Here is a 23,186-nt window from a genome sequence, read left to right on the forward strand (position 1 = left end):
GCGAAAGGCGCCCATCTCTCCTTGGCCGATAACCACGCCCCAGTTCCACCTTTGACACGCCTCTGACACGCCCCTGTCAACTTTGTACGCTTCCGCGATGGAGTGCAGTTGAAAACGTCCAAAATCGGCTTTCCATTATACCGATTTATTCGTTTTTGTGAGATAAACGTCTATCTCCCGATTTGGGTCGAAATCTAGGCGTTTTTCTTTTTCAATTATAAGCTAGATAGTAACAAAGTAGATGACGGCAGAAAAAGACCTGCATGGTCCATCCAGTCTGCCCAACAAGATAAACTCATATGTGCTACTTTTTGTATATACCTTACCTTGATTTGTATCTGTCATTTTCAGGGCACAGACCGTACAAGTCTGCCAACCACCGGCTCTGGGACAGACCGTATAAGTCTGCCCAGCAATATCCTCGCCTCCCAACCACCAGCCCCGCCTCCCACCACCGGCTCTGCCACCTAATCTCAGCTAAGCTTCTGAGGATCCATTCCCTCGGAACAGGATTCCTTTATGTTTATCCCACGCATGTTTGAATTCCGTTACCATTTTCCTCTCCACCACCTCCCGTGGGAGAGCATTCCAAGCATCCACCACTCTCTCCGTGAAAAAATACTTCCTGACATTTTTCTTGAGTCTTCCCCCCTTCAATCTCGTATCGTGCCCTCTAGTTCTACCGCCTTCCCATCTCCGGAAAAGGTTTGTTTGCGGATTAATACCTTTCAGATATTTCTCCTTTCCTCCAGGGTATACATGTTCAGGTCAGCAAGTCTCTCCGCATACGTCTTGTAACCCAAATCCCGTACCATTCTCGTAGCTTTTCTTTGCACCGCTTCAATTCTTTTTACATCCTTAGCAAGATGCGGCCTCCAAAACTGAACACAATACTCCAGGTGGGGCCTCACCAACGACTTATACAGGGGCATCAACACCTCCTTTCTTCTGCTGGTCACACCTCTCTTTATACCAGGGGCGTAGCTACGGGTGGGCCTAGGCCCATCCAGTCTTGGTTCAGGCCCACCCAGAAGCAATTCCCTCCCTTCCCTCCAACCTCACTCCCATATACAGCACAGCGCCTCATCCCTTCCCTCCACCCTCGCATGTCCGGCACCTCTCTCTCCCCTCCCACAGTTCCGGCACCGCCACCTCTGTGTCTTCCTTACCCACCCTCCATCCTTGCCGCGGAACTTCCTCACTCTATGATCGCTGCCCAGCAGGAACTTCAAACAGCGCGTCAGCGCTGTGTCAGAGCCTTCCTCTCTGCCGCGTCCCACCCAGCCTGCGTAAACAGGAAGTTGCGTAAGATGCATCAGAGAGGAAGGCTCTGACACAGCGCTGACGCGCCGTTTGAAGTTCCTGCTGGGCGGCGATCATAGAGAGAGCAAGTTCCGTGGCAAGGATGGCAGGTGGGTAAGGAAGACACGGAGGTAGCGCCGTGGCGGTGCCAGAACTGTGGGAGGGGAGAGAGGCGCTGGACATGGGGGTTGGAGGGGAGGGAAGGGGCCCTGGACATGTATGCTTGTGGGGGGAGGTTGGAGAGAAGGGAGAGAGGTGCTGGGCATGTAAGGAGGTGCTGGAGGGAAGGGATAGAGATGTGGAACTGCGAGGGGAGGGAAGGGAGAGAGGTGCTGGATATGTGGGTGGGAGGGGAAGGGAGAGAGGTGCTGGATATGTGGGTGGGAGTGAAGGGAGAGAGGTGCTGGAGCAAAGGGAGAGAGGTGCTTGGATATGTAGGAGGGAGAGAAGGGAGAGATGTGCTGGGTGAGGGTGTGGGAGGGAAGGGAGAGAGCTGCTGGATTTGTGGGGGAGGGCAGGTCTGGGGGGGCTCAGATGGGACAAGGGGACTGGTTCGGGGGGTCGGTCAGATGGGAGAAGGGACAGGGACTGGGTGGGGGGGGCTCAGATGGGACAAGGGGACTGGTTTCTGGGGGTCGCTCAGATGGGATAAGGGGACGGGGACAGGGACTGGGTGTGGGGGCTAAGATGGGAGGGGACTAGGTCTGCAGGGCTCAGATGGGAGCAGGGGACTTGGTGGGGGGGGGCTAAGATGGGAGAAGGGGACTGGTTCTGGGGTTCGCTCAGATGGGAGACTGGGACTGGGTCTGGGGGGGCTCAGATGGGACAAGGAGACTGGTTCTGGGGGTCGTTCAGATGGGAGACTGGGACAGGGACTGGGTGGGGGGCTCAGATGGGAGAAGGGGACTGGGTCTGGGGGGCTCAGATGGGAGAAAGGAACTGGGACTGGGTGAGGGGGGCTCAGATGGGAGAAGGAATCTGGGTCTGGGAGGGCTCAGATGGGACAAGGGGACTAGTTCTGGGGGTCGCTCCGATGGGAGATGGGGACAGGGGCTGGGTGGGGGGACTCAGATGGAAGAAGGGGACTGGGTGGGGGGCTCAGATGGGAGGAGGGGACTGGGATTGGGTCTGGAGGCTCAGATGGGAGAAGGGGACTGGGACTGGGTGGGGGGGCTCAGATGGGAGAAGGGGACTGGGTCTGGGGGGGGCTCAGATGGGACAAGGGGACTAGTTCTGGGGGTCACTCAGATGGGAGAAGGGGACAGGGACTGGGTTGGGGGGCTCAGATGGGAGGGGACTCGGGGGCTCAGATGGGAGAAGAGGACTAGGACTGGGTGGGGGGCTCAGATGGGAGGGGACTCAGTCTGGGGGGTACTCAGTTGGGAGGAGGGGTCCGGGATTGGGTCTGGGGGGCTCAATTGAGAGAAGGGAACTGGGACTGGGTGGGGGGGCTCAGATGGGAAAAGGGGACTAGTTCTGGGGGTCACTCAGATGGGAGACAGGGACTGGGTGGGGGGCTCAGATGGGAGTGGATTAGGTCTGGGGGGGCTCAGATGGGAGAAAGGTACTGGGACTGGGTGGGGGGGGCTCAGATGGGAGGGGACTAGGGCTGGGGGGGCTCAAATGGGAGGAGGGGACTGGGATTGGGTCTGGGGGGCTCAGATGGGAGAAGGGTACTGGTTCTAGGGGTTGCTCAGATGGGAGACGGAGACTGGGTGGGGGGGCTCAGATGGGAGAAGGGGACCAGCACCAGGCCACTTTTCGGCACACCTTAGTAAAAGGACCCTAGGCTTGAACAAGCTGTGCAGGAGCTAGGCCAGGGACCAGGATCACCAGTCTGACAAATCTGTCATTTGCTGGAGATAGAGAAATATTGGAGGTTCCAATGAGCACCAGCTCTTCTTGTACCTGTGCTGCCACTAGAAAAGATCAGTTGCTCTACCTCCAAGTGCTGGCAGGAAGGGATAACACCTGTTTGCTCGGGATGGTACAACCCAGCTGCTAAATAAATGCAGAATAAGCAAACATAAATTAACAAGTGTGTGGATAAGATTCTGCATGCATTTTACTCGGTGCAACTTTAGAGAAACAAAACTTTTCAGATGCATGTACAAAGTGCGAGGAACAGATCAATATATAGCTTCAAAACTAATAAACATCAAAACTAATTTTTATTTATTTATTGCATTTGTATCCCACATTTTCCCACCTATTTGCAGACTTAATGTGGCTTACAGAGTTTGTTATGACATTGTCATTACATGATATCAGATACACTTAGTGTTATGTAGAGATTAAGTAAGGGAAGAGAGAAGAAAGGTGTTAGGTAGGTTAGTATGGAGGTGGACTTTGATAATTGGAAGGATTGGTGAGGTAGTTTTGTGAGGCTATGGGTTCTCTTTGTAGGCCTTATTGAAGAAATGTGTCTTCAAAGATTTGCGGAAGTTGGTTATTTCGTCAATAGCTTTCAGGGTTGTAGGTAGTTCATTCCACAACTGCGTGCTCGTGTACAAGAAGGTGGTGACATGTGTCTGCTTGTATTTTAGTCCTTTGCAGCTGGGGAAGTGCAGATTGAGAAATTTGCGGGATGATCTTATGGCGTTCCTGGGAGGCAGGTCCACGAGGTTTAGCATGTATATTGGTGCGTCTGCGTGAATGATTTTGTCTACAATCGTGCATATCTTGAACGCAATGCGTTCCTTGAGTGGGAGCCAGTGAAGTGTCTTTCTTAGGGGTTTTGCACTTTCATATTTGGTTTTTCCAACTATGAGTCTGGTGGCAGTATTCTGGGCTGTTTGGAGTTTTTTGATAGTCTGTTCTTTGCAGCCAGCGTACAGTGCGTTGCAGTAGTCCAGATGACTTAATACCATTGACTGTACTAGGGTACAGAATATGTATCTCGGGAAGAAAGGTTTTACTGTTTTGAGTTTCCACATGGAGTGGAACATCTTTTTCATTGTGTTCTTCACATGAGCATCGAGTGTGAGGTTTCGGTCAATGGTGACTCCAAGAATTTTCAGATTTTGTGCTACGGGGAGAGAGCAGTATGGTGTGGTTATGGTGGAGTAGTTGTTTTTGTTGTGTTATGAGGTGAGTACAAGACATTGTGTTTTTTCTGTGTTGAGTTTTAGCTGGAATGCATCCGCCCAGGAGTGCATGATTTGGAGGCTTTGGTTGATCTCGTTGGTGATTTCATTTAGATCGTGTTTGAACGGGATGTAGATCGTGACATCGTCTGCATATATGTAGGGGTTAAGGTTTTGATTGGCTAGAAGTTTGGCTAAAGGTATGATCATTAGGTTGAAGAGAGTTGGTGATAGGGGGGATCCTTGGGGAACTCCACATTCAGGTGTCCATGGGGGTGATCTGTCCGCATTTGTTGTTACTTGGTATGATCTTGTGGTCAGGAATCCTTTGAACCATTTGAGAACTGTACCTCCTACTCCGAAGTATTCTAGTATATGTAGTAGTATTCCATGATTAACCATGTCGAAGGCGCTAGACATGTCGAATTGTAGGAGGAGTATGTTGCTACCAGTTGCAATTGCTTGTTTGAATGAGTTCATTGCAGATACTAGTAGGTTTCGGTGCTGTGATTTGACCGAAATCCTGATTGAGATTCATGTAGAATTGAGTGTTTATTTAGGTATTCCGAGAGTTGTTTCATCACTATGCCCTCCATGAGTTTGGTTATAAGTGGGATAGATGCTACTGGGCGATAATTGTTTAGGTCCATCGTGCTTTTCTTAGCATCTTTTGGCAGCAGAGTAAGTAAGATGTTTCCTTTCTCAGTGGGAAAGAGGCCATTTTGAAGCCTGTGGTTTATATGATTCATGAGGTCTTTTTTGAATTGTTTGGGGGTGGATCTTATTAGGCTGTTGGGGCAAATATCTAGTTTGCATTGTGACTTGGCATATTTTCCAAGCCATTGTGAGATTTCATCTGGCGATATTGTGTCAAATTCGGTCCATGTTCGGTCTGCTGGGCTTTCCTCAGGTTTTGGATCTAGACATTCAAGAATGCTTGTGTACTCAATTGTGTTGGTGGGTATCATGAGTCGGAGCTTTATAATTTTTTCATTGAAGTAGTTCGCAAGATTGGTTGCAGATGGGGTGTCTATGTTGTTAGAGGTAACCGGTGTAGTATTTGGGAGTTTGTTTACAAGTGAGAAGAGTTTGTGTGTATCCTTGTAGTTTGGTCCTATTTTGGTTTTGTAGTACGTTCTTTTAGTTTGTCTGATAGTGTATTTGTATTTTCTTTGTAGCTGTTTCCAATCTTTGAGTGTATGATCGTCTTTTTTTTTTCTCCATGCTCGTTCTAATCTTCTGACCTGTGTTTTTAGTTCTTTTAGTTCTTCATTAAACCATGGTATAGAGTTTTTTTCTATGTGAGGTTCTGGTTTGCAGCGGTGCTATGTTGTCTAGTACAGTTCTGCATCTGTTGTCCCATTCTTGGAGAAATTGGGGCGAGTCTGCAGGTGTTGTCCATTCGTCGGTGTAGAATTGCTGCCAGAATGTTGGTAGGTCTATTTTGCCTCTCGTAGTGTAGGTTTTTTGTTGTGTCTTTTTTGTTCTCCAGCGGCGGGAGAGGTTTGCTTTGTAGTGATCGGACCATAGCGTGGCTGTCCACTTTGTGTTTATGAGTGTGAGATTAGGTTCTGCTGAGAATTTGTGGGTGATAATATCTAATGTGTGTCCTTTGTTATGGGTGGGTTGCATGTTTGGCCAGTGAAGCTCCCATAGTACTCAAATTTCTTGGATGTGTAGACATTATATTAACCACCAAAAAAATTAGGAACCCTCTAGTACAGTGACACACTTAACAGATGATGCTCACATATGTAACACACTGCTTTCAGGACCCTGACCAACTTTTGGTTTGACACAGTATAGCAGTTCTTTTGAATTAAATACACTGTCTTCCTGCAACAACAAGTGCAGATCAGAACTTAGGGCTTTTCTTCATGGACGTCACCATTCAAAAAATATTTTGATGTATATTTCACCTGAGCAATAACCAAGCACATTATCAAATAATACAAAACCTGTAAAAAAAAATCCTAACAACATATACAACAAAGCAGCAAGAACCCTACTCAGGGTCCTCAAACAGAGTTGAGACTGCTTGGAGAGGCCTCTTTAGCTGGCAAGGATTAGAAAACCCCACCAGCTATATCTACTTTGCACACTGCCTCTGGGTGGGCAGCTACTGGTGCTGTCTGGTTTAAATCTAGTTGGAAGACTGCTGGCCTAAACTTAACTTATCTGGTTATCTTTAGGTCAATAATTTTCATTGCCACTGACTCTTAACTAGTTGTTGAATATTTGATTATGTTTGGGAGTCTTGCTGGCAAAACAGGTCTGCAGTAACTTCTTTCTCTTTGCCATTCCCAGGATAAGAAAGATTTTGTGCTAAAGCGAGTGAAGCGGCTCTTGAAAGCTGGTGTTATTTCCACACTTGCCTGCATGGTAAAAGTTGACAGTGCCATCCTAACGGATGCAACCAAGGAACTTCTGGCAAGGTACAGTATGCCACAGACAGTAGAATTATGTGTGATTCAGAAATGTAGTATCACTGTTGTGTATTTGATTTCCCAAGTCTATCAGAAAACTCCAGTACAAAGGAATGCATTCAGTTGGGTGAACTGAATTATCATATTCTGTTTAAAAAAGCATTGATTTGCCTGAGACTTATACAATTACACAACTATATACTGTTGCAAAGTTCAGGCACAGTGGGTAGGGCCCTGTCCAGAGGACTTACAATTTAAAGTCATACAGAAAGCTATGGTAGAGCCATGGATCTACTATGAAATTACCCATATTAGGGTATACATTTTAACAGGAATAAGCAGAAAAAAATGGGTTCCCTAGATCTTAGATACTCAATATGCCCTAAAAAAATAGAAAGAACTAACTCCACAACCGAGTAGTATAAAAATAAAGTGTGCATTTATTTACCAGAGCAGCAAAGATAATGTGCGACGAAAGCAATAATAAAGACACTGCATTGTCTCACTAGCTTCACACTGATGGAGTCACCTTGACAAGAAACCCAGCACCTCTTCAACTGCATGGGAGACTCCAAGAGTCCTTGGCTGTCCTGGCCATGACAGCAAATAATGCTTCATAGTGTTTGCTTTGCTCCTACATATGAGCATACAAATTACTGCCACTTTAAAATCACAGCAATAATCCGCAATTGTCACCTTTCCTGTCAGTATCTGAGTGGTGATTGGCTCCATGGACTGGCACGAAGGATGACATTTAAAAAAAAAAAACAACATACCGGCATTTGCATTTTCCCTGGTAGTCTAGTGGCCCCTCTCCAACACCTCCCTTTTTCTGACTAAAAAAAATGTAATCCCTGTTGTCTACCTGACCTCTCCCCAGGCCCTCCTGAGCCCACCTGCCATACTCTAAAACAGGAGAGAAAAGCGATTCCCACTAACTCCTGTCTCTGGCACTATCCTCTTGAAAAAATGGCAATGTCCAGGGGATGTACCAGGCGAGGTCTGTCTGCCATATAACGATGAGAAGTACCCTAATGGTACTAGTAGGCTGAGAACCATAGGCAAGTCACTTAAACCTCCATTGTCCCAGGGACAAAACTTAGATTGTGAATCTACTAGGGACAGTGAAAGTACTTGTATATAATATACATAAAACTACTTTGGTTGTACCACAGAAAGGCAGTACATCACCACAAGACCACAGCTGCTGTGACTACAAGAAGAGCACTACTTTTGAGAGCTAGCTACTTTTGAGAAACGTCTATATAGCAGCCTCCCTATGGCATCATCGTTTCTCTTACCTATTATCAGTTTTCATATTTATGAACTAATATGTTACATTTTACTTTTTTCTCCACAGTGTTTGTTTTTAACTTTCACTTAATTTCCTTTTCAGGGTATTTCTTGCTTTGTGTGAAGATTCAAAGGACCGAGGTACCATCGTGGCTCAGGGTGGTGGAAAGGTATGTGACCTCTTCATATTACTACTACTTATTTCTATAGCACAGGGGTTCTCAACCCAGTCCTCGGGACACACCTAGCCAGTCACGGTTTCAAGATATCTATAATGAATATGCTTGAGATAAATTTGCATAGAATGGAGGTAGTGCAAATTTCCAAATTTAACTCATGCATATTCATTGTGAATATCCCTGATGACTGGATTGAGAACTCCTGCTATAGTGCTGTATTTGGCTTTGTCCACAAAACATGTATGAGACAGTCCCTGTTCAACAAAGATTACAATCTATTCAAGACAGAGAAACAGGACAAATTAAGGAACTATTAATTGTGGGAATGATTAAAACAAACCCACCCTGGTTAAGGTGGAGTCAATTCTCTCAGAATAGGCTCCCCCTTCCCAAGAATGTTGCCCAGTTCCAAACAAATCTAAACCCCCTCCTCCCTGCACCATCGTCTCATCCACGCATTGAGACTCCGGAGCTCTGCCTTTCTCTTGGGTCCTGCCGTGGAATGGGTAGCATTTCAGAAAATGCTACTCTAGAGGTTCTGAATTTGAGCTTTCTACCTAAGAGCCTAAATTTGGCTTCCAGAACTTCTCTCCCACATTTTCCTATGTACCAAGACAGCCGGCTCCTCCCCAGCACTATCTAAAATCCTATCTAGGTGGCGCGTGAGGTCAGTCACCTTCGCACCAGGCAGGCAAGTCACCAGACGATCCTCACGTCCACCAGCCACCCAGCTATCTATATGCCTAATGATGGAATCACCAACTACAACCCTTCCCTCCTGAGCAGCACTTGGAGATGTATCCTCAGTGCGAGAGGATAGTACATCCCCTGGTGGGAAGGTCCTGGCTACAGGATTACTTCCTACTTCACCAGGGTGATGATCTCCTTCTAGGAGACCTTTCTCCTCCAAGGTGGTACAGGGGCTACCAGACTGGAGGTGGGACTTCTCTACCTTTTCCAATTCCACTGGCTACCAGTTATTCAAAGTCATTAAATCACGAGAGGATTGTGAAAAATTACAAGAGGACCTTACGAGACTGGGTGTCTTAAATGACAGATGATGTTTAATGTAAATGCAAAGTGATGCATGTGGGAATGAGGAACCCTAATTATAGCTACGTCATGCAAGGTTCCACGTTAGGAGTCACTGACCAAGAAAGGGATCTAGGTGTCGTCGTTGATGATATGTTGAAACCTTCTGCTCAGTGTGCTGCTGCAGCTGAGAAAGCAAATAGAATGTTAGGTGGTATTAGGAAAGGAATGGAAAACAAAAATGAGGACGCGCCATGGTGCGACTGCACCTTGAATATTGTGTTCAATTCTGGTCACCGCTTCTCAAAAAAGTGGAATTAGAAAAGGTGCAGAGAAGGGCAACGAAAATGATAAAGGGGATGGGACGACTTCCCTATAAGGAAAGGCTAAAGCGGCTAGGAGAAAAGATGGGTGAGGGGGAGATATGATAGAGGTCTATAAAATAATGAGTGGAGTTGAACCTCTGTTTATGCTTTCCAAAAATACTAGAACTAGGGGGCATGCGATGAAGCTACAAAGTAGTAAATTTAAAACGAATCAGATAAAAATTTTCTTCACACAATGTGGAATTTGTTGCCAGAAAATGTGGTAAAGGCAGTTAGCTTAGCAGAGTTAAAAAAAGGTTTGGATGGCTTCCTAAAGGAAAAGTCCATAGACAGTTATTAAAATGGACCTGGGGAAAATCTACTGCTTATTTCTAGAATAAGCAGCATAAAATGTATTGTACGTTTTGGTATCTTACCAGGTACTTGTGACCTGGATTGCCCTGTTGGAAACAGGAAGCTGGGCTTGATGGACCTTTGGTCTGTCCCAGTATAGTAGCACTTCCCCCTTACCCTTAACTCTTCTGAGTTCCTTTTACTCTCCCACCGCTTTCCCAAGTTCCTCTAAACTACCTACCAATCTCCTTATCCCCTCCCTCTGGTACTCTGTCCCATGAACCTTGCACACTGAAACAGGGGCGTAGCCACGGGTGGGCCTGGACGGGCCCAGGCTCACACCACTTTCCCTCCAGGCCCGCCCATCCAAAATCCTTCATCGCTGTCGCTGCCTTTTCTCCCGCGGCTTCGGGGAACGGCGTACCGGGAGGCGTGATCAGCGTTACCTGTCAGTGCCTGCCCTGAAATTGTGCTTCTCTTCTCCCCAGGCTTCGCCCTGCTCTTTCTCGCTCGTCGCGCAGCGCTGCTATTCAAACAGGCAGCTCCGCTCCTCTCTGCCGCGTCTATCCGGCCCTACTAAACAGGAAGGTGCATCAGAGGGCTGGATAGACGCCGGCAGAGAGGAGTGGAGCTGCCTGTTTGAATAGCAGCGCAGCGCTGTGCTGTGCAACGAGCGAAGAAAGAGCGGGGAGAAGAGAAGCACAATTTCAGGGCAGGCACTGACAGGTAACGCTGATCGCTGCCTCCCGGACGGCTGTTCCCTGAAGCCGCGGGGAAGAAAAGGCAGCGACAGCGATGAAGGATTTGGATGGGCGGTCCTGGAAGAGTAAGTGCTGGATTTGTGGTTGGTTGGTGGTTGGTGGGGGGGAGAGGAAAGGGAAGGGATACTTTTGCCAGAGACAGAGTCAGACTGTAGGAGGAAGGGGATTAGAGGGAACTGGGAAGGAAGAGAGCTCTGGAGATGGAGGAAAAGGAGGAGGGGATCAGGATAGAAGGGAGAGAGCTGTTGGGACATGGGAGGAAGGGGCTGGAGAGCTTCTGGACAAAGGAGGAGAGGGAGGGAAGGGAGAGAGCTGCTGGACATGGGAGGAAGAGGAGGAGGGGACTGAATGGAAGGGAAGAGAGCTGCTGGACATGGGAGGGAGAGGAGGAAGGGGCTGGAGAGCTGCTGGACAAGCTAGGAAGAGGAAGAAGGGACTGGAGGAAAGGGGGGAGAGCTACTGGACATGGGAGGAAGAGGAGGAGGGGACTGGATGGAAGGGAGAGAGCTGCTGGACATGGGAGGGAGAGGAGGAAGGGGTTGGAGAGCTGCTGGACAAGGGAGGAAGAGGAGGAAGGGACTGGAGGGAAGGGAGAGAGCTGCTGGACATGGGAGGAAGAGGAGGAGGGGACTGAATGGAAGGGAGAGAGCTGCTGGACGTGGGAGGGAGAGGAGGAAGGGGTTGGGAGAGCTGCTGGACAAGCTAGGAAGAGGAAGAAGAGACTGGAGGGAAAGGGGGAGAGCTGCTGGACATGGGAGGAAGAGAAGGAGGGGGACGATGGAAGGGAGAGAACTGCTGAAGGAAGAGGAGGAGGGGATCTGGGTGGAAGGGAGAGAGCTGTTGGATTGTGGGAGGAAGAGGAGGAGGGGATCTGGATGGAAGGGAGAGAGCTACTGGACGTGAGAGGAGAACTGGAGGGAAGGGAGAGAACTGCTGGTACAGCACAAGGAGAGAGGGAAGAGAAACAGATACCAGACCAAGGAGATGAAGGAAAAGGGAATATTAAACCTACAGCTTGAGGGAGGGAGGGAGGCAGGAAATCAAGCAACCAAACCAGATGCTGGAAAGAGGGAGAGAGGGAGAGAAGCTGGATGGGGTAGGGGTCAGAGAGGGTAGAGATATATTGGCACTGGGGACAAAGAGAGGGGAGAAGATGGACAGAGTAATATAGGGACACAGAGAAAAGGCGATACTAAACATGGAGGAAGATAGAGGTACAGAGATGGAAGAAGATGGATAGTGGACATGGAGAGAGAGTAGAAATATCAAATGGACATGAGACCTTGGTGAGTGAGTTAAGAGAAGACAGAAGGATGTAGAAACCAGAGACTGGGACCAACATGACTTGAAAAATAAAATGAGCAGACAACAGAAGGTAGAGAAAATAATTTTATTTTTCTATTTTGTGACTAGAATATGTCAGATTTGAAATGTACATCCTGCCAGAGCTGGTGTTAGATATGACTGGGGCCCAAGGCAGATATTTAGGAGGGGACCCCTAAATATCTGCTTTGGGGCCCCAGTCATACTAACAGGTTGCACCTTCTTCAGCTTCCAGCTGGCCTGGGGTTCTCTTTGGCTAGGGGGCCAAATGCCCTTGTTGTATCTCCCCTAACGCTATCTCTTGCATGTGGTATATTTTGCACAGTATAGGAGAAAATGCATCTCTTTGTGTTTCTCTGTGCTAAATGCAAGGTCTGGCCTCTTGGGATTTTGATTTAATTTGCTTATGGTTTGTGGTCACTTATTCTGTATTTGGCATTTGTGTTCTGTGTGTGTGACCAAAGTATTCTGTTCGCACCAATTTTCTATGTAGTATTCCATAGTACTTTGGCTTGTTCAGTTTTCTTGATGTATTGATATTTTAGGGCCCCACTGTAATATTTAGGGCATATTTGGGGGAAGCATATATGTGTTGGCGGACTGTGGCTCAGTGGAGGATGAAGCGTGCACCCTCTTTTATTTCCCCTAGCTCTCAATGTGTCCTGCAGCCACTGAGGCCAGCACTGCTACTCCCATTGAAGTTATTGGGAGTGGGGTAGGTGTGCTGTAGGAGTAGGGACATGGGCAGGGCATATCAGGTGGCAAGTGTTTCTCTAGTGCCCATCCATCCAACTTGTTGGCCCACCCAAAAATTGCCTTCTGGCTATGCCACTGCACTGAAACCAATGAAACGAAATTTATTAAAAGCACTTGAAACCCATTTGAAATACTCTTTAGGTGGCATGGATAGCTCGGGGGATACGGATGTAGACTCTGCCTCCATGGAATTATCCTTATGTTGTCACATGTAGCATTATGTTGTCATGTGCCTCTTTGGAATAATATTTTTTTTTGTTGTCCTCATATCTGTCCTTTCTGTCCTTTTGATGATGGAGTTTATTTCCTGTTTCTCTGTATTATTTTTATATTGTGGACTTGAGTAAGTTTTCTTTTAATATGTTTTGATACCTTTCATTAAATTACCTCATGTGTGATGGGAGAAATTCAATGTACCACTGGACCTCAATCTACAATTTGCTCCTCTCTGCCTGCTATTGTGATTCAATATTTCATTCTACAGCTAATATAAACTTCTTGCTAATTGACAAATATTTTCTTCTCCAATTAGGCTTTGATACCTCTGGCTGTAGAAGGCACCAACCTTGGAAAAGTAAAGGCTGCCCATGCCTTGGCTAAAATTGCAGCTGTTTCCAATCCTGACTTAGCATTTCCTGGAGAGAGAGTACGCCATCTTGCTTTCTGTAAACTGCTTTGTGAATAGAGTGGTTCAGTCTCCTAAGGCTGTGTTCTGCAGGGATCATCTGAGGATGTGCAGGACTGATTTTATTTTACTAAGGGGCCTTTTTCTCTAAGCTGTGGTAGCTCACACTATATTGACCCTACTGTGAGGTAGTACAAGTGCCATTCACGGCCTAATTACCCATGAGTAGCACATAAGCCGCCTCCTAAATAGGTGGTGGTAAGGGCTCAGGCAGTACTGCTGCTTAGTTAAAAGGTCCCCTAAATTGTTAGGGGCAGGGCCAATGCAAGAGTATCCAATGCCACAGGTGAACATTGAGCCATATCCACCCCCACCCCAGAAGTCAGCTCAAGAAGGAGCTCTCCCTCCCCCATAATCCAGCATCTCCATTCTCTAACCCCACGTTCCATATCTCCTTCTATATTTCTCCTGCTACTGCCACCCTACCTTCCACTTATAGTCTCCATATCCCCACCTGGCCAGTGTTGGAGACAGGATACTGGGCTTGTCTCAGTACGACAGCATATCAGTGGTGTTCCTAGGGGGGCTGACACCCGGGGCGGATCGCCGATGCACCCTGCCCCCCCCCCCCGGGTGCAGTGCGACACCCTCCCTCGGCGAAAGGACACCCCCGGGTGAATGCCGCTGTGGGGGGGGGGGGGGGGGGGGGTGCCGCACGCCTGTCCACTTCATTCGTTTCCATGCTTCCTCTGCCCCGGAACAGGAAGTAACCTGTTCCGGGTCAGAGGGAGCACAGAACGAACGTAGCGGACAGGCTCGCGGCGCCCCCCCCCCAGCGGCGTGCACCAGGGGCGGACCGCACCCACCGCCCCCCCCCCTTAGTACGCCACTGCAACACATGTTTTTTTCACTTTCTGAAAAAATGTACAGGGTTTAGAATCCCCAATAATTTTGAAAAGTTAGCTTCTTTGCTCTGTATCACTTCACCATCTTAAGCAAGAGGCCATACATTCTGGCTCCCATTAAAGAAGAGAAGCTGTTCCTAAGTAAATCTTGCATTCTGGGGAAGAAATGCATACTGAACCACTGGATTAAGGACATACCGCCTTCATACTGGTATTGGAGAAACAAATTGCATGTGCTTATGTTGTGGGAGGCAAAGGGTGCTGGACACACACCAAAAAGGCGAAAACAGTTTATTAAAACGTGGAAAGCATATTTAAATGTCATAGCTCCTAGAGCTAGAAGTCAGGTGTTGAATGAGTTGGGATGAATGTGGAATGAGTGGCAGGGATGGGGAGAGGTAGTGTTAAAGGGGTTAAAATGGTATAGGAGGGGGGAGGAGAATGGGGAGAAGTGTCATTTGATATATCAAGAGACAACATGGAACTCAAGTTGTGGATTTAAGATCCCTTCAAGGATATGACATGAGCCCCTTGTACTTAGGGAAGGGAGGGAGGACTTGGGAATGAATATAGTAAGCTGATGGTAAAGACTAGTCCAAGTAGTTTCATGTGAGTTCTCTATATATTTCCTAATGGTACATATATATCTACATATATATTTACATCGAAGGTTGCATTGTTATTCATACAAAGATGAGGGAGTGGACGGGAGGGTGGGGAGGGGGACTAAAACTGCACAAGTTTGAGGGCTGCAGAAATCATCCGACATCTGTAATGCTGGTATAGGTATGCAAATTGATGGAAACGTAATGTGTTGGATGTGTGTCTCTTGACTCCCTGGTCATCAAGATGTTGCACTGTAATGGGTTCCCAGGGGAGCTATCAGGGTCCAGGCTCCCTGGGGAATCATGGCAGTTTGACCATTTAGGTATCAGGGGGGATATTAAAGGAGGTAGGGGAGTTAGGGATGCGGGATAGTTTGGCATATAAAATAAAATATTGATGATAATGGCGTGCAGTGAAATGTATTTGTTGGTTATTGATATGATTGTAGCTGATCATATAATTGTGTCTGTTATACTTGATTATCATCAATAAAAATTGTTGAAACTTAAGCATTAAAGATGGAATGGTCTGTCTCTTTAGGTGTTTGAGGTAGTGCGTCCATTGGTCAGTCTCCTGAACACAGAACGGGATGGTATCCAGAACTTTGAAGCACTTTTAGGTCTGACCAACTTGGCAGGAAGGAGTGACAAACTGAGGTAAGTGAATCCCTTACAAAATGGCTCCTGAGGACACTTATTCACACCACAATTGAATTGAAAATGGACAGGGATACAGAACTGTTTATTGTTCTGCATGTTTGCATGAACAGTTTAAGAGGGACAGTTGTATGTCCTGGACAAATTGATGATTATGGTAGGGCAGTGGATCGGAATATTGGGCTTCCAAATGCAAGGTGATGCATAATTAGGGTCCACCTTGGGAGGTCAGCACTCAAGAAAAAAGTATAGGTGTCATTGTAGATAATATTCTGAAATCTGCTCAGTGTGAGGTGGTGGCCAAGTATTCAAACAGGATGCTAGGAAAGGGATGGTGAATAAGACCGAAAATACTATAATGCTCCATGATGCGACTGCACCTTGAGTATTGCGTTCAGTTCTAATTGCCGTATCTCAAAAAAGATATAGTTGAATTAGAAAAGGTTCAAAGAAGAGCGACCGAAATGATAAAGGGGATGGAACTCCTGTGGTATGAGGAAAGGCTTAGAGCTGTTTAGCTTGGAAATATGATTGTTTACAAAATCCTGCGTGATGTAGAGTGAGTAGATCAATTTTTTTACTCTTTCTAAAAGTACAAAGACTCAGGAAGTTACATGGAAATACTTTTAAAACAAATAGTAGGAAATATTTTTTTCATTCAATGAATGGATAAGCTCTGGAATTCTTGGCTGTTAGCATATCTAGTAACACGGAATGTTGCTGCTAATTAGATTTTTGTGAGGTACTTGTGACCTTGTTACAAGAAATTCTACCCACTTCTCCAGCAATTAATATGTTGGAAGAAATGATTTATTTTGGGGAAAATAGCTCGAGAGCAACTCGCTACTGTTTATAATTTAAGAGCAAGCGCTGTATTTATAAGTTTTAGGATATTAATTTCTCCACCAATCACCAAAGGTGATAATTGCAATAAATTAAATAAATGAAATATATATATAGCTTCAATATACTCAGAACACAAAGAGACCGTATTTTTAGCTTCAAAAAAGGTTGATTTAATATACAATTGCACACGAGAGGTAGGTTTTAAAGGGGAATCTTTTACAGGTAATCTGTGCATAAAATAGAACAAAGTAGCAGGTCTAGATCAACTTACAAGTCCTTGTTACAAGCATGCTGTGGTCCAGCTGATTGATGAGCACATGTTGAGGACAGGAGGGCTTCTGCAGTGAGTGAATCCGAGTTGCTTGCAGTTGAAGAGAATTTTACTTGCTGGCAGTTGATGAGAATCTGAATCTTGGGAAACAGCTTTTGCTTTTATACCTTGCAGCTGCAGGAGGGTATGCCATGTGGATCCCTGTTCTGATTTCCTGGTTTCCACACGACCCCTGAGCATTTGCAAAGCATTGTGGTATCTTGGTCTGCACACGACCCCTGAGTTGGTCCCATGTCTTATGACATCACGAGACTTACAGTCTGGACTTTGCTGGCAATGTCTTTGATGTCCTGTTCAGTCTCTGGGGCAGATACACATTAAAAGTCCTTCCTTTCTGCACATGTCTGGAAGCTGATGGGAGGGGCAGGTATACCTTTGACAAGCAAATGTCTGTTTATGCTTCCTCTGAGTATTCAGGTGTTCCACCTTAGTCCATCTTTTGTTAGGTGGGAGGGCAGAGGAAGCTCTTTGTGTTTGTTAAGTGTTTGTAGTTAACTTATTCCTGCTCTCAGAAGCTCCCAGAAAAAGGAATGGAAGAGAGAGAGGCTTGAAATGAAACTATTCTCCAAAAGCTGCACAAACATATATCTTCAAAAGATACACAAATATATTGGTGTATATATAGTCCAGCAAACATGCTACATATTCAGTAATAAACTGATTACCATTACAACCTGACTTGGCCACTGTTTGGAAAACAGGATAGCGGGCTAGGTGGACCATAGGTCTGACCCATTATGGCTGCATCGGAGAGTTAAGTATTTGGTCGTAAGGGTGGAGGGATGGGTGGAAACGAAAGGCAGAGAAGGCGTAAAAGTGGCTGGTGAGTCAAACATCTAGCAACAGCCTGCTTGCTTAATACAAATTCAACAATAATGAGGAGTGCTGAAAATGAAGCTAAGATACATTTAATGTAAGGAATCAAATTCCCCTAAGAAACGTCATTAATGTTCAAAGGAGTGTGCTACCGTCCGCCCGACCAGGATGAGCAGACGGACGCAGTCATGTTATATTTTCAACGTTTTTTATTGATGATGTACCACGTCAAACACAACCAATAAAGTCAAACATTTTGTAAACATTCATTCATGTCATAATTGTACATATGCATCTAGTCTAACATCGTCATCATTATTTTACATCCTTTCCTCCCCCTTCCCCCCCCCCCCAACCTCCCCTTTAATTTACTCCTGTACCTTTATCTACTTATTTCATGGTAATTATACTAGCAATATCTATTACAGGTCTTAACCGGTCCAAATTCCGGAGCAAATATCTGCTGGATGTCTCACTATCTAGGACGTATCCAATTTGTTAAGCACTGCACTTCTAGCCTTGTGAGAGATATTTTGTAAATATTTAGACCATATATTAACAAAGATCTTCTTTTCTTTGGGTTACCGTAAGCCTCCCTGGCCTCCCAGAGCATTAGCTCATGGAACCTATTTCTCCAGTACCAGAAGGAGGGTGGCTCAGCCTGCAGCCAATGTCTGAGTATACATTTTTTCCCCACTGCATGGGCCTTACACAAGAATAACTCCTGATTTTTGTCTGAGATCCCATAAGCATTGCTTTTATTCAAAATCACTCCCCTCCAGGAGGGAAGCAGTCTATGTCCCAATAGTTGTTCAAGATATTTCTGTAACATTTTCCAAAAGTGTTTTTATTTGATCACATCGCCAAATGCATGCAAAAAGTGTTATTATCTCTATGACACTTAGGACATTGAGCATCAGATATCCATCCTGCCCTTACTGCTTGTGATTGTGATATGTACCCCCTGTGCATTACCCTGTATTGACTCTCCTGCAGCTCCACCCCATCCCACTTGTCTTGGTATGTCTTTTATCAATTTTGCAAAATGTATTCCTTTCAGCTCATAGCCCAAGTCTTTGCTCCATGTCTTTTCAAGTATCTCATAGGCATAGGGGGGGGGGGGGGCTAAGGGACTCCAATACTTTATGTAAACTCGATATTGACACCTGTCCATGTGCATCCCCTTTCAAAAAATCTCGAAGCCTAGAGCCCAGCCTCATGCCTAGTGCATCTTGGTCCATACTGAACCAATAGTGATGCAATTGTCGATATGTGTAATAATCTTTAGTGGCTAAAGAGAATCTCTGCTGCATGTCCAGAAAACTGTACAGAACACCCTCTTCATTCATTAAATGTTCTAGCAAAGTAATCCCCTGTGCCGACCATCTATCAAATAAACCCTTCTCCAGCCCCGGTGGAAAGTCCCCATTCCCTCGCAATGGGAGCTGGTCACTAATATTGGGTTTATATTTCCAAGACTGCATAAGAAATCTCCAAGCACTTCTCAGAGGTTGAAGCAATATGCTGTTCCAAATGCTAAATGGTAAGCTTTTTGTTTTTGCTTGTAATAAGAAATTCAAATGCCAAGGTCTAAATCCCTGATGGCGAACCTATGACACGCGTAGCCATTTTCGGTGACACGCGGCCGCATGTGGCCTTATACAGAGAAGCAGCAGCGTTCCTTGCTGCCACCCGGGGCGGGATCGCGCGACCTCCCCCCCCCCTCCCCCCCGGTGCATGTTTACCCGCTGGGGGGGGGGTGCCATGTGCGCTTCTATTGGCTCCCTCCGAGTCCTCCGCTCGTTCCCTCCCTGCTGCTCCCTCTGCCCCGCCTCCTGCATGGCCGTTAGGGGATCTTTGACCTCACTTCCAGCCGGCGGAGCAGAGAGCAGCGGAATGCCATGGGGGACGCATCTCTGTGATCGCCATTACCAGCAACCACATAACACAGCAACCATCATCCAATCTACTGTTCTGGGGTGTCGTGGATTTCTATTGACCATCATTACCGAGATAGGTGAGGGGGAGGTTGGGAGAGGCGAGGGCCTGTGCTAAGGGTGCCGTTTCCCGCCATTAGAAATAGCGGCAGCCATCTTAATTTACATAAGGTGGTCAGTTAGGCTAGTTAACCCCTAATTGCCTGCAGGGCTAACAGGCTATCTATAATTCTATCTTCTGTCACTGCCCCCCTGATGGAGAACCCAAAAAATAAAAAAACAAGGGTTAAGTAAAGGAAGTGGTAGTAGCAGTAGCCGACCCTTTCAAGAGACATGGACCGAGATGTAGGGCATTATAGAAAAAAATGGCAGATCATTTTGCGTTCTATGTACTGAAACGGTAGTAAGCAGAACGTGGAATATAAATAGACATTTTGAAACTAATCATTCCCAGCTCTTGAAAAAAAGTGAGGATGAAAGGATGAGAGCATTTTCCATCTCACAGATAGGCTGCAGAGAATACCTTCTCCTGCTTCCACCCACCCTACCCCTCTCACCACCCACCCCTAAAGTGACATGTCTTATATAACCTCCCTATCAACCCACTCATTACTTTACCTCACCCATTCTATTCTTCTATCACCTTCTCCCACTACTCCAACCAGAGTTACACCTAATCACACTGACCACCCTTCAACATCTTCTGTCCTTCTGTGACTGTTCTCTTGTGCTTGACTGCTTAAATATTTTAAATTTAAATGCTTTACTTTTTGTCTATTAGATTGTAAGCTCTTTGAGCAGGGACTGTCTTTCTTCTGTGTTTGTACAGCGCTGCGTACACTTTGTAGCGCTCTAGAAATGTTAAATAGTAGTAGAATACATTTCCAGGCAGCTACACTTTTATAAGAGCCAATCTAATTCCATCCTTAAATTTGTAAAAGGTTCTACAAATTTAACATCTGCAAGTTTGAGCATTGCTCACTCAATAGCTCAGCATGGAAAAGCACTCAGTGAGGGAGAATTTATTAAAGAAACTCTCCTAAGATGTGCACCAGTTCTATTTCACGATATGCAGAATAAAGATGCAATTATTAAGAGAATATCTGAGTTACCACTCAGTAGAAATATCAATTGAAGATTTAGCCAATGAAATTCAACAACAAAAAAGTCACTAATAGGCAGATTAGTTAAAGAATTCCCCCTCCCCCTCACTTATCTTAGTTCACGGCACCCCACACAAGTTAAATAATATCAAGACCAACAAAAGAAACCGACTGACAGATGAACAAAGAAGTCACTAAGCAGGTAAGTTAAATAATTAGTTTTGGTTTATTAAATACAGTTATATATTACAATTATACATTTTTGTTATTTAAACTATAAATATCGCAAATTATGTTTTTTTTCTCGAAGTGACACACCACCCGAGTTATGCTCGGTTTTTTGGCGAATTTTGACACACCAAGCTCAAAAGGTTGCCCATCACTGGTCTAAATAGTGCCTGCTCCCAACTAAGTGGGGTATATTGATTTGTGTTAAACAGCCAATCCCTAAGATGTCTCAGAAGGCATGCCTGATTGTATCATTTAATACAAGGTAATCCTAGCCACCCCTTGCCCATCCATCATTCAAATATTCAAAGCGCACTTTGGATTTCTTCCCCCCCCCCCCCCCCCCCCCATAGGAATCTCCTACAGATCCTATTCAGCTGTCGTAAATCTTTACTGATCAAATGTATTGGCAATACCTGCAAGAGGTAGAGCATCTTGGGAATATGATCATTTTAAATAGATTTATTCTACCTATTAATGATATCGGTAAATGGTTCCATCCGGTAGAGGGCTTTTGAAACTTGTTCCAGCATACCTCACTGTCCTTGATGAAACAACAGGAATAGTTGTTTGGGTTCCTCTTTCCCACATGCATCACTTTGCACTTGCTCACATTAACGTCATCTGCCATTCAGGACACCCAGTCTCCTAGTCTCGCAAGATCGTCCTGCAACTTTTCACAATCTTCCCGCGATTTGACGACCTTGTGTCATCAGCAAATTTGATAACCTCGCTAGTTACCCTCACCTCCAGGTCATTTATGAAATGTTAAAAAGCAACGGTCCCAGCACAGATCCTGAGGGACCCCACTAACTACCCTTCTCCATTACGAATAGTGACCATTTAACCCTACTCTCTGTTTCCTATCTTTTCAACCAGCTTTTAATCCATAACAATACACTACCTCCGATCCCATGACTCTCTAATTTCCTCTGGAGCCTTTCATGAGGGACTTTGTCAAACATTTTATGAAAAATCCAGATACACAATATCCACCGGCTCACCTTTGTCGACATGTTTGTTTACTCCTTCAAAGAAATGTAGTAGATTGGTGAGGCAAGACTTCCCTTCACTAAATCCATGCTGACTTTGTCTCATCAGTCCATGCTTTAGAATGTACTCTGTTATTTTATTCTTAATGATAGTCTCTACCATTTTGCCCTGCACCGACGTCAGACTCACTGGCCTATAATTCCCCGGATCTCCCCTGGAATCTTTCTTAAAAATTGGCGTTACATTAGCCACCCTCCAATCTTCCAGGGTATTGGGTGTGGCAATGCTTATGTGTTAAAGCTGGAGCGCTTAAGAACTTCAGCTGGCAGATGAAAGGCTTCCACTCCAATAACATTCTGCATGTCAGCACAAATTCTAACACTGTGGAGAAGAAAATGATATATGGCTATTTATTTGCTAAAGAACTGTAACTGTTCTTCTTACATTTCATTGCTGAACGAGGCCATACAAGGACATTTCTTATTTTATTTACTATCATTTGATATTCTGTCCCCACACTCAGACATACACATGCTGAGAATTTCGGGCCCCTAATCTGCTCCCTAAAAAATAACCTTGATTTTATGGTTCAATATTTTTATTGATGATGCGTACTTCCATACAGCATATACGTGTTACAGAGAATCCATATCATTAAGGTTTCAAACTAACAAGTATCAACTATACCTATTTCATGCTTTTTTAACAAATGGTCCCCCTTCCCTCTCCCCTTCCTCATATCCCCATCCCAGCGCCTGCCCCCCCCCCCCCCAGTTCTAATCATCTCCTCCCTCCTTGAGCACATATCTGATACCAATCACAGAACATCCAGCAAACCTTTATCATGTAAAACACCTGATTTAAATATTAAACTTTATGAGTTATCTTGTTGGGCAGACTGGATGGACCGTGCAGGTCTTTTTCTGCCGTCATCTACTATGTTACTATGTTTGTGTGTGTGTGACAAATAAGTGTTTCGTTATGGTAAAAAATGTGCATTGATGGTTTTTTCAGTAATCCCCCCAGCTAGCATGATGGTTAAGCTGACCATGCCTGGGAAAGATTTTTCAGTAATGGTCTCCCTTTGCAAAATTGTTAATGAAATGCTCTCATCTCAGATTAGAAATCCTTTTCAAAAGGCAGGAGTGCTAAACTTCAGCAAAGTGAATGGGTGTCTAATTTTAATCTAACTATTGATGTAGCCATAGGACATGGCTGGTGGACATTTGGTGATTTATTTTTTTGTTACAATATCGCGCTCTGTTTCTCCTTCTACCTCACCCCCCTTCTCTAGAATATACCTCATCATGTGGACAGTCCATG

At 45.5% G+C, this 23,186-nt stretch overlaps 1 protein-coding gene across 1 annotated transcript in view; it reads left to right on the forward strand.

Annotated features, from left to right (window-relative positions):
- The window catches only part of LOC115482645 (protein unc-45 homolog B-like), a 249,113-nt gene that overhangs the window by 191,012 nt on the left and 34,915 nt on the right, over window positions 1-23,186 (forward strand). The window contains 4 exon segments of the mRNA XM_030222599.1: window positions 6,696-6,823; window positions 8,211-8,277; window positions 13,350-13,463; window positions 15,494-15,609. The gene's annotated coding sequence lies outside the window, so the exon portion shown is untranslated.

Source organism: Microcaecilia unicolor, chromosome 13 (assembly GCF_901765095.1).
Source record: "Microcaecilia unicolor chromosome 13, aMicUni1.1, whole genome shotgun sequence".
Classification (NCBI taxonomy): domain Eukaryota; kingdom Metazoa; phylum Chordata; class Amphibia; order Gymnophiona; family Siphonopidae; genus Microcaecilia; species Microcaecilia unicolor.